Genomic DNA, 13,337 nt, shown 5'->3' with positions numbered 1-13,337 from the left:
TCTTTACGCCGAAGTGCATAACTTTGCATTTTTCAACATTAAATTTCATCTGCCATTTGAGTGCCCAGTCCTCCAGTCTATCTAAATCCTTCTGCAGCAAAGTAATATCTTGCTCACATTGTATTATTTTACAAAGTTTTGTGTCATCTGCAAACACTGAAACATGACTTTCAATGCTGTCTTCAAGATCATTTATAAAAATGTTAAATAGAAGGGGTCCCAGAACAGACCCCTGAGGGACACCACTTGCCACCTCTGTCCAGCTTGAAAATTTACCATTAACGACAACTCTTTGTATTCTGTTTTTAAGCCAATGTTCTACCCAAGAACAAGCATTTTCATCGAGACCGATTTCCTTGAGTTTGAACACTAATCTTTTGTGTGGAACTGTATCAAATGCCTTGGCAAAATCCAAATAGATCACATCCACTGCAACACCCTGATCTATACTTCTACTTACTTCTTCGTAGAACGCAATCAAGTTAGTTTGACATGACCTGTGCTTCATAAAACCGTGCTGATTTTTGCTGATAACCATATTCTTCTCAAGGAATTCTTGAATATTATCCCTTAATAACCTTTCAAATATTTTACCAGCCACAGAAGTTAAGCTCACAGGTCTATAATTTCCAGGCAAGGATTTTGAACCCTTTTTGAATATAGGAACCACATCTGCCTTCCTCCAATCCTCCGGAACACTTCCTGAAAGAAAAGAATCTTGAAAGATTAAAAACAGAGGTTCACTTATTTCTACACTTAGTTCCTTAAGTACACGTGGATGGATACCGTCAGGCCCTGGAGCTTTGTTTATATTAACTTTCTTTAGTTGCTGCAGCACATTGTCTTGAGTTAACCAATTACAATTATTCTGCAAGTTTTTAGTAGCAATCATTTGCACATCTATTGCCATGGGTTCTTCTTTAATATATACGGAGGAGAAATAGTTATTTAGAATTCCTGCCTTTTCTTGGTCTTCTTTAGTTGGCTCCTTTAACTACCAAACCTCCCCCCCCCCCAGCTCCACCCCAACTACTTCACAACGTGGTCACTAACTAGGAGCTGCACAAATACCTCATCAGGTTACGCGTCAGCATCCTCCATTAACCCCTCTCACATACGACAACCTAGGCTATGCACAGCCCTCACCTTTCACACTGCCTACAAATGGAGTTTCCAAATGCCCCACAACAAAAGCGTATCGACATGCTCCCTTAGAGAGCAGGGTCCCAACTCAACCTTGAAGCATGCGACATATAAGCGCACACCTTGCCCTCAATTACAGGCTTATTCCGGGCCACAAGCACATACGCCAAAACTAACCCTACGGCCAGAACGGAAACTGCTCTTTTTCTACAATGCCTTCTGTTGTTAAATTCCGTAAATTCTCTTCTATATATATATTTTTTTTTTTACAATTGTGCCGTCACTCAAAATGCCATGCTATTGTTATACTCTATTGTTAATAAGCTTGCAATAGCTGTTGTGGCTATTCAAGCATGATGTTAATGCGTGCACAACAAAAATGAAGAATTAAAAAAAAAAAAAAGGAACATGTTGGATAGTGACAATAAACATTCCTGTTAAAAACAAACATCAATATTTTTTTTTTTTTTTTTAAAGATACTGCTATACCATAGCCTACCCAAGGAGCATAGGGTTTCATTTTGCTTGGTGAATCTCAATGGACCCATAAAAAGTTACGTATTGATATTATGTGTTAAATATTGTATCATTTTTATTTTATTACATTTTGACATTCTCTCTTTGCTTATCTCCATCTTTTACTTATTCTAGTGTTACTCTGCACCACACATGTGACAGAAAAGCAATTACTATTTTGTAGGGATATACTAGCAACTACAGAATGACTTTCTTTCCTTACTTATTTCAGCAGGAATCAAAGTTTGAAAAAGCTCCACGTCAATTTTTTCCTCTCAGTTACTTGCATGTTCATTGGTTGAATAAGCATTGCTCCCAAATTAAGAGCATTCAAATATGGCTGCAACCATGGAGCAAAGATAAGCCACAAGATGTCTTTAAAAGAGGTGTTTATTTGTGTTCATTATAAAATTGTTACAACAAGCTGCTCTCAGATGGTGTATGGGGATCCATCTTGATGTCTACATGCATTCTTTAGAGTTTCTCTTTGCTACTGCAAAATAATTGGAGTCCCGGGGGCTCTGATTATTTTGCACTAGTGATACATACATTGTCCTTGTAAAAAGGTTATTTTACACAAAAAAGTATTAGCAATGGACAAAGCAGACTATTAATGTTTTGAAATCTACCTCACAAGACATAGGATCCGGCTATAATTATGAACAAGTAAAATTAATGTATGACAATTTTACTCGTTTTTGAAATTTTAAATACTTATAAAAATGATGACATGTTTTCTTCCAAAAGTTGTTTCCACCAATGTACGGTTGCTGTTGCAATACAAATACACACAGAGTGTAATACAAAATGGATGATATAGACCGCCCGTAACGTCTTTTAATTTACTGACATATACTCTGTGTTACATGAATTCTTTCCAGTGTGAAATTCACTTACGCATATACCAGCAACTACTTTGGTTTTGGTGGCGATCCAGAAACAAAACAAGCATTTTACATATGGAATAATTAGAATAATGAATTGTCTGGAAACAATGAGTGTTGTATCTCTAGGCAAATCAACTACCAATTAAAGGCAAGTGATTATCTTTTAAGAGTTAGACAGAAAATGACTATAGCTCTCGTGAGTATTACTTTCCCTGTAAGCCATTAAATCATTGACTAGTGGGTTTTTTGTGCCAGTTTACCCTTGGGGCTCAGAATATGGTATTTGTTTATCCACAACGTTGTTAATATATAGCAAGATGTAAACCGAGCAACGTGATTTGCATGATACCAAGATCTGTATGTGTGTCAGTCCTCAGATGTAATTATCTGTTTTTTGTTTTTTTTTAATAAAGTAGTAGTGGTGGCACCCTACAAATTATAACAGCAGACTTTACATTTTTCAGGGCTTATGATTACTCAGGATGATTACTCATCTTTTAACTGACATTCACATATACTGAGATGATGTGCTGGGAGAGTAAATTAAGTAAATTCTCAATTATACTTTAGTGTGTAAAAGTCTTAAGGTAGGTTTTAGATTTTGAAAAAAGATATTTAACAAATGCTATATGTGCTCATTTGCATGTTCTGCATGGCATTGTGGGAGAGTTGTGGGAAAAATATTACTAATATATACTTTAGATCTGCTGTCTGCATCTGCAGATTTTTTTTCTAAAAAACACCTTGGGTTATATAGGTGATTCAGAGTTTAATAATTCAAGTTCTATTTTTTATTTCATAAATTAAAATATAATATTTCACTCAAATAAATAATTACTATTTCATATGTATTAAGAATATTTAAATGTTAGAAATTCAGTCAAGTGACTCGTATGAGAAAACCAAAAAAAAAAACCTACTGCAAGCTAAGCAGATATGCAAAACCAAACCACTATATTAAAGTATATCTAATATATTTATAATTTATCAAATCTGCCAGGTGGAAACATTTATGAGATACACAAGAAATGACCCAGTATGACCTTGATATTTATAATTCCAGACTGGAATTTCCATATAGTGTGTGTATATCTATAACAAACTACTGGAATCGCTAATTACTTTCCTTGGGGAATAGATAATTGCCCAAAGAAGCATTCATTTATTTTTTTTATATTTCATTTACTTTTGAAGTTTTAAAATAACTATGCAATATATGATTCTGTTGAGTCAAGCTTTTTGAAGAAATAAAAATAATCTCAAAATATTGCCATACACTACATGTGTATTATATATATTTTTTTATATTCACACAGATGCTACCAAATTTTAGAAACATAGAAACATAGAAAATGTCGGCAGATAAGCACCGTTCGGCCCATCTAGTCTGCCCAAAATTTTAATTACTTGAATATACAAAAATATATTTTCATGGAAATGTTTTAGTCAACTGTTTGAGTTTTTAAATGTAATTTAAATTTTAAATTGAGTTTTAAATGGATTATTGGGAATCTTGACATTTAATCTGACAAGTAAATAACCTTTAGAGAAGTAGAGAAATATTTATTTCTCTCGATAACGTCATACAGTAGTGCTAAGTTGATGTTGTTTTGGTTAATTATTCCGTTTTGCTTATGTGTTGTATATAACATTCTGCAATTTTGTATGAGACTGAATGCACTGTATTTTTTATGTTTTTGATAAATGCCATATATTATATTATGTTATATTTGACTGCACTATTACTGCCATGTTTTGGAAAGGCATTTAACCTATGACTATGGTAAAATGGACTATTAAATTATTTCATATTCTGTACATACATATAGTATATTGCCAAGCCAACTGTATTTGTTTCTGTCAGTATTTTTGTTGACAGAACTGTGGCCAGAAGTGGTTTAGATAGACCCCTAATTTTGTCCTGAAGGGCTCAATTTAATGGATGGAGAGGGGTTACTTTGTTTGGGATGAAACACCTTCAAATTCTATATCTGAATGTGGAGTTATTAATCCAGCAAGCAGATCATCCTACTAAATTACTGAATATCATATAGTGGTGTCTTCCTGTGAACTGATTCAATTAACTTCTATTGTGAAGCCATAACAGCATCTCTTGTATTTTTCATCTACACTATATTTCATGCCACAACACCTAGCACCTACAAGCCTCATACAAATGTAGAGTGGGTTCTCTGTACATAAACTGTACAACCCAAAAGGCGGATTCCTGTAGGTGGTCCAGCAAGAGAGGTGTCAATGATGGCAAAAGAGACAGACTTGTTTTTAAAAAGAGTGGATCAAAAGAGGGGGAGTGTCTGCCTGGCATTAGTCATCTCCAGTCAGGGTTGTCCATGAGTGCTTCTGAAGTACTGTGCCCATGGACGCTATGCCTATAGTATACTTTGTGCAGTGTGGGCATGCCTGCTATGCTTGCTGATTAAATATCCCTGATGTTCCCCAAGAGAAGAATCTAAGGATGGCAGCACAACAGAAATTCTGGACTATCCTGCCAGACCTATTGGGAGTTGTGCCCAAATCCAATGATCATTTGATGAATGTACAGTGGGCAAATACTCAACTAAAATTGGCAATTGTAGATATAAAGTATTGGCACCTGCTCTGACAAATGCACGCTTTTACTTCAGCATGCAGATTGTAAATTCAGAAGCTGACATAAGCCACATGAAATATCATATATTGCATGGTGTAATGTCTCACTGTGCAATGGAAAATGTGCAACCATTATCTATCCAATAAAATAAAAGGAAGATCATGTATATTCAAATTATATAAAGCATGTATTTTTGAAAAAGAGATTTTGGATATATTATAATAAATTGAATGTCTCCAGAACCTCAAAGTACCATTTTGCACTAATAAATGATTGGAATTTCTGTATTTGTAATATTGCACATTTTTAAAAGGAGGGTTACAGCTATGACTAGAGCTAAGGATAATTCCAAGACTGGTGTTTGGCTGCTGAAGACTTTAGTCAACCACTAGAGGCGCCTCTGCAGAAAAAGCCAAGTGTAAGTCGGCTATTTCAATCAGATGGTCTCATAGGGGCCATGTGGTTTGCACAGTGTGACAGATTGCAGTGCATGTGCACTCGCTTCACACTGCTTTCCTGTGGTAAAGCACTGGATTAGTCAAAATCATCAAGACTGATGATATCAGCCAAGGAGACAAGGCCTGCTGTGGAGAGAGTGGCATGGTGTGTGATTAAACGTAAGATATCTTTTTAATGTGTGTGTGTATTATTATTATTATTATTGCTTTTGTTGTTGTTGTTGTTGTTGTTGTAGTTAGACCTGTGATTGCATAAACAAATCCTAAATAACAAAGTAAAATTCCAGCAGTGTATTCAGAACATATTTAGCAAGTTTCCCACTGTGCCCAATCAAAATGACCACCCATCAAATTACACATTTAACATTTTTACTCACTCTTAAATTGATTCATTTTTACTAACCATATTTTGAAGCCAGTGGAGACATCAAGCAGAGATGAGCCCAAATACACATTACAATCTAACAGAGAGTCCAAATAAACACAACAAATACTCCGCCAGTTTAGAATCATGTGTAGGTGTGTTGATTGCACACATGCAATGTGCCCGTTATGGCACGAGACCTACCACCGTCTCCAATGCTACGGGAGGGATAATTCATCATGAATGCTTGTTTGTGTCGTAATTGACATTTTCAGCATGGTGCAAAAATGTTATATATTTACTCTTTGAAAGGTGTTTTTTTTCTTTCTTTCAATGTGTTCTTTATTTGGGGATGGGTTTTATGTTCTGCAATAAGGCACTGTTTGTATCATGTCACATGATGCCACAGTCAAAATGTAAATTAGAGCATTCTGTATGTAAAGGCAAGCATTCACCTAATAGACAATAAATAAATATAATTTTCAATGATCTGTGCCATGAAGCTCAACTTTTTTAGTACCTTTACATTACAGTGATAAAATGCACACATTGTGATAACTGTAAAGATTACCCTTTAAATTGTATTATTATTGTATCTCAATCCTATAACAGAATTCAGATATATTGATCATAAATAAAAACTGCAATTTTAATATATACGATTTTCAATTAACCTACCTGACCTGATCACCCCATTATCTGGCCAGCTTACGGCTATGGAAGAGAGCAAGAAATAATATTGATCTCTCTCATGGCATCTCCACATTATATCCACTTGTCTTGTTGGAGTCTTTTAGTTGGGCGCAGATCACACACATCCTACGCTCCACAATACTCACAGTAATCTGGTAATCTAGGGATGTGACTATTTTTTAAATATTGTGCTACCCCAAAAGGAAATAAAGAGACCACTCTATATACTCTATCACCCAAATTGCCACTCCAGGCCCAAGCCCCCCTTACATGAAAGCTTGGGAGGCAACCCTACATATACAGCTTACTACTCGGGACCAGAAATGTTTTTGCAAAAAGGTTATCACTTCCTCAGCTAGCATACACAGACAGGAGGCTTAGTACAAGGTGATATCTTGATGGTATGGAATGCCTTTCTTCCACCACTCAGTCCACCCATCAGTTAGTGAGAGTTGCTGGTGCTGTTCTTCAGAAGAAGGGACTTTGGAGTACATTTGGTGGTACTGCTCTACAATTAGACCCTTTTGGTAACAAACCATCAGTTTTATATAAAGATTGATCCGCACTACTCAGTCAATCATACACTCACAAACACTATTGGGAAAGCTGAGGACTTTAACAAAGCCCCTAAACAAACTCTCTTTGGTTTCTTTTAGGCACCACTAGCACACTAAATCCACTACTCTGGGAACAGAGGGAATAATGGGTACAAAAAGTAGAAGATCCGTGTTCTATGAAGGAGATACACTAGTCTGGGGAAGAGACACAAATATCCACATCTGGTGCCTTTGGATAGACTATTTTCAGGCAACCACTAGGGATGCCAGGAGTACATGAGAATGAGTACAGATATAAAGGATACTGTCAACAATCTGGGAAAGTATAACACAGACAAGCACACAGAGACGTGTTGTAGTTTAGAATAAGATACCATTGTTATATTGAATTTACTTTTGTTTATCTTTCTATACTTTTGTTTAATTGTGCTATCTTTATTGCTATACAGTATCAAGTGAGGAGGTTTTCAGGGGAAACTAGAGGTGTACTTTGACCTTCCAGCCGCATCCAACTCATCCAAATCTAATCATCACATTGTAAATATTACGCATATCTACCACCAGACAGCTGATGAGTATCTTTTCCCATATAAGCTATATATCACACATCTCAGAATATACTTCACTAAACACCCAGGCACCCAAAAACCGTATACACATAGTATTGGGTACTTTGTCACTAGTTTCGTCCGTTGTTAGCTGACAGACAGGTATTGGGTATTTCACCCCATGCATGTGACCTTTTTTAAAGCTCAATGAGTCTAGTATTATGACTTATGCATTCTAACCCTTTGATTCAAACCCTGTGTAACCCTGTTGGACATTGGATACATTCTGTGAGAAGATATTCTTAAAATGTGCGCCGATGATTGCCCTGCATTTTGACTCTGTATTTTGTCGATTTGTTCTAACACCCTTAAGTCACTATAAATACTCAAATACCATCCTTACTGATATTTGTAAGGGAACTGCTCCTGCAGGGTTTATTCACTAAACAATTATTTGTGGGTGAATTGAAATTTGAATTACATACAGTACATTGTGTGACATCCATTACAGTCTCTTTTTTATGTTGATGAAAGAGTTCTGGATACGATGCCATGTCTAGAACACCGACTAAGGGGCATTTCGAGGGACGTGGAAGTGAACACCTCCTCTCACTAGACCATCAGGTCTGCATTACCTCCTCTATGTACCAAAGAAAAGACAAGGAGGGAAGATGATTTTGATTTCCTTTACCTTTATGGCCTAATTAAAAGGGAAGATAATATTTAAAAGTAAATTAACTCCTGGTTTCCATTATCAGATTTTCTACTGCTTTTGATATAACAGAATAAAACACATACACAATGTAGAATACAAATACTATATATTTATATTGTTTGAAAGCATGAGGTCTTCACCATTGTGAGTAGTAACAAAGTATTTTAAAAAAGCATGATTTTGCAAAAAAACAAATATTTACAGGTGGAAGTGATAATCAAGGTGATCTCTTGAAATTATCTGATTTTCACCTTTAGAGAAAATTGGAAGTTCCATTAATAACAATAAAGAATAACATTGTGTTACATTCTACTGGATAAAGGCAGGCGTAGTACTCTGTAAGTCATATACAGAGCGATATAGACAAGTAGAGTCAAAGTTACTTTTAATGGCTAACTGAGTATAGTGCAAACCTTCAAGATCACTTAGGTCTCATTTTCAGGCATGTTTTACAATTGAACCTGAAGTGTCTCTAAATTGCTTCAATGAAACACAAGATAAGATCTCATCAGTAAATCAGTGCACCGCTACATCAATAAATGTGCAGGCATTTGGAACAGTCATTCCACATAAATTGACTGATGGCACACAAAGGGACTTTGTACATCAACGTTTCCTACTGCACATCAAACTGTGATTAATGACAAAGTCTGTACATTTACTAATGTGATACTGGCTACTTTAACTGTTCTTGCAATGTATATATAATATACCAATGAGTAAATTACATATTTCGGCCAAAGTAGGGAATATAAAGATTTACATTTAACTGAAAAATTATGTTTACTCATATATTCATTAAAATAAAATTTAAATAAATATTGATATTGTGTACCAAAAACATACAATGACAGACTCGGACAATCCAACATGGACAGTAGATGATCCAATTTCATTCTTCTGTTGTGTTCTTGACCTGAATGATACCATTAAATATTTACGGAGGTGTTATTGGCTGAAGCATATGTTGCACAAATGAAGTAATCAAAAAAGAACCTATTAATTTGGAAATTATTATTTTGGAGTTATTGTAAACAATAATTTTTGCTTTTGTGGTTTGTGTTTTTTCAGTTTGATGAGTGTTTCATGTGTAGAAACTGTCTGATCATACTCTTGACTTGTTTGCATGTAAGGCTGATTGCTGGCATGCAGAGATCAACAACATACGCGTTATCAAGGTTATTAGCTAAGTGTTGTTTATCAGATTCTCCTTTTGGTTTGTAATACTGTAAAATAAGGCTGTTTAATGCAATTAAATAGAGTAATGGTGTTGGGCTGGGGTGATAGTTGTAAAGCAGTAATATAATAGTTTATAATAAACAGCATAAAACCAAGAAAATATAAAATATAAACTAGAGCATTCAGTAACATTAGCCTACACTTGTGTTTAAATGTAAATATTGTCATTTGAATGTTATCTACCCTGAAAGGGACAGTCTAAGCACCATAGCCACTAAATATAAACTGTAGTGAATATGGTGCTAGTAGGCTGTGGGTACCATCGCCCAGTACTGGGTCAAACATACTTGCTGAAGTGGTAGCCCCAGACACAGTGGACAGGCTGCACAGTTTCTCCGTGTGGTTGTAACACAGGCAGCACTAGCTCAGTGCCAACAGTGACATCATAAATAGGTTTATACAGCCGTGACTGCTCCTGTTGTACTATAACTCCAGTCATGCTCAATGAGATTCTGGCTGAGGCTATTGGGAGCTAAAATATGCATCTGATGCAAGGACATAGTGAGGTAACCACTTGCTATAACCAGTTATACTCAATGAGATTCTGGCTGAGGTTATGAATTCCTAACACTATTATGTCTCCTCACTGTTTAGACTCAATCCCAACCCACCCAAAAAAAAAAATTTAAAAAAAAAAAGCTAAAATTGTATTCACATTGAGTAAAAAAGTTAAGAAAGAAAATTATTTTTTTGTTGTCATTCTGAAAACACTGAAAAGTGTGTTTATTTTTAGTGTACATCTTGCGTCATTATTTAAATAATATATCAGCATATTATTTTGATTATCTACTTAAAGGGACACTATAGTCACCTGAACAAGTTTATCTTAATGAAGCAGTTTTGGTTTATAGAACATGCCCCTGCAGCCTTACTGCTCAAACCTCTGCCATTTAGGAGTTAAAACCTTTTGTTTATGAACCCTAGTCACACCTCCCTGCATGTGACTTGCACAGCCTTCCATAAACACTTCCTGTAAAGAGAGCCCTATTTAGGCTTTCTTTATTGCAAGTTCTGTTTAATTGAAGATTATGCTAGCGCTAGTGTACTTATAATCTTAATTTTAATAATGACAGGAGGCGAGTATTTTGCTTTACTCTCTTTACTAAAACTCCATAGCAGTAAAGAAAGTGAATAAACGTTTTAACCAATCAAAATGCAAATAGGGAGTATATTATTTCAGTCAACAGGCTCCTCCCCCTCTTTCGGAAGCGAACATCGGAACAGGGAAGAAAATAGTCATAAAGTCTGTAACGAACATCCGTAATGGAATCCAACGGGAATGATGAACTTCTTGGGTTGATTAGGAAGAAAAAACAGGCACCAACCGGAGAACTTCCGATGCTTGGTCTTTATATGATGAGAAATATCGTTATGGTCATGCCGTAGATGTTCCAACTTCTTTCACACTTAAACTGAAAAGAGAATATGAGAAAGGTTAGGCACCGGTCTTGAAACTGTTTGTAGTCATGACAGTGATCCATCGGATTACATTGCAATAATTTAATTTGTATATTCAGTGTATAGACTACTGGTAGTTAAATAGGCTAATGACAACAGTGACTACCTTATGAACATAAGATTCAAGGAGTATGAAGAAAACAGAAGAATGAAGAAATGTAGAGAAGTATGATTAGAGTATGAATAGAGTAGTTCCCCTCCTCCCGGGTGGGAAGGGTGGGAAAATACTCGCCTCCTGTCATTATTAAAATTAAGATTATAAGTACACTAGCGCTAGCATAATCTTCAATTTTATCACATGACAGGAGGCTTCATATTTTGCATTTTTAACGCTGTAGAATCAGAGACATGGCAGCACTGGAATTCGGACGGAAATAGAAGGTGCGGAATGTCGATTCCCTGGACCAATCAGCGGAGCGTAGGATATCTGTTAAGGAGGCACCCGCCATGAAGGCTGAGGATGCTGCTGCTCCGCGTACTGAGTGGGCTCCGAATGTAGTGTCCACACCGGCTAGCGATAGTAACCATCGAACCCATCTTGCTAGGGTGGTGGAAGTGATGGGGACATGTGGTCTGACGTATGATACTAGGAGTTGACCTGATGGTGTAGACCGAAGAGGTAGGGTGGTTTCCACGTACTGTTGTAGTGTGGAGACAACGCAGAGTTGCGGTTCTGTAGGGAAGAAAGGATAAAACACAGATGTGGAGTCCGTCTTAGTGCGACGAGATATCCGGAATGTAACTCCTTCTGGAGAGATTGAAAAAGCGTCTATGTCCAGTGCTCGTATGTCTGACACTCTGCGGAAGGAGACCAGGCAGAGCAAGACTGTGAGTTTTGCTGATAATTGACGGAGGGAGAGTCTGTCGTTAGTTGGCCAGTCTTTCAGGAATCGGAGGATTACGTCGACGTCCCAGAATTGAGAGTATTTGGGCCCTGGGGGACGTTGTAATCGAATGCCTCTCAGGAGTCGGCATACAAGTGGTTCTTTGCCAACTGGAATCCCTTGTATGGGGACGTGGGCTGCTGAAATAGCTGAGCGAATTACATTAAGTGATCTGTAAGAACGTCCTAATGAGAAAAGGTGAGATAGGAAGTTCAAAATGGCTGAAACAGGGGCCGTAAATGGATCGAAGTTCCGTTCCAGACACCAAGTGGACCAGGAATTCCAGGCGGATAGATAGCATCTTCTGGTTCCGGGTGCCCATGAGTCCCATAGCAGTTCTTTAGCAGCCTGCGATAGTTCGCCGACTTGCCAGGAGCCCCTGAAAGCGTCCAAACCACCAGATGGAGATGGTTGTCTAGGATTAGTGGATGAGGGTTGCCTTTTGGATCTGATAGAATGTATTGATGATGAGGTAGTAGAAGGGGGTCGTGGCATGATAGAGCTAGGAGATCTGGGAACCATGGTTGTCCCCTCCATAGTGGAGTGATGAGTACTAGTGAGGTTTGCTGATTCTTCAGATAGTGTATGGTCCTCGCTATCATGGCGAAGGGAGGGAAGGCGTAGGCTCCTGTGATCGGCCAAGGTTGTAGGAATGCATCCACTGCTGCGCTCTCCGGGTCCGGGAGCCAGCTGAAGTATAATTTCGTTTGTCTGTTGTTGCGGGACGCAAACAGGTCCAAGTGGATTGGACCTAGGCGTTCCGCAATGCAGCTGAAGATTTGTGGATCTAGTTTCCAGTCGCTGGTGTCCCGCCAGTGGCGTGAGAACCAGTCCGCCGTGAGGTTTGTCTCTCCTGGGAGGTATTCCGCCGTGAGGGAGATGTTGCGGGGTAGGCAAAAGTCGAAAATTTCTTTTGTTATTTCTGATAGGAGACGTGAGCGGGCTCCTCCTAGGCGGTTGATGTAACGGACTGCGGAAATGTTGTCCATCCGGAGTAGGATGCAACAGTCCGACTTGTCCTTTGCTAGGCTTCGGATCGCGAAAGACCCGGCTAGGAGTTCTAGGCAGTTTATATGTAAGTTGAGGTCTTGGGATGTCCAAGCACCTCCTGTCGATATATTTTCGCTCGTCGCTCCCCATCCCCAGAGGCTGGCGTCTGATTCTAATATCATGTCGGGAGCTTTCCCGAAGATGGCTCGGCCGTTCCATGCTTCCATGCTGTCCAGCCACCATCTGAGTTCGTCTCTGACTTCCTCTGTCATCG

The 13,337-nt window shown here is 37.8% G+C and overlaps 1 protein-coding gene across 1 annotated transcript in view; it reads left to right on the top strand.

Annotated features, from left to right (window-relative positions):
- The window catches only part of HCN1 (hyperpolarization activated cyclic nucleotide gated potassium channel 1), a 406,158-nt gene that overhangs the window by 68,832 nt on the left and 323,989 nt on the right, over positions 1–13,337 (top strand). The gene's annotated exons all lie outside the window — the stretch shown is intronic.

This window comes from Pelobates fuscus, chromosome 5, assembly GCF_036172605.1.
Source record: "Pelobates fuscus isolate aPelFus1 chromosome 5, aPelFus1.pri, whole genome shotgun sequence".
NCBI lineage: Eukaryota > Metazoa > Chordata > Amphibia > Anura > Pelobatidae > Pelobates > Pelobates fuscus.
Note: the sequence above shows the minus strand (reverse complement) of the source record. Positions and strands in the feature narration are given on the sequence as shown.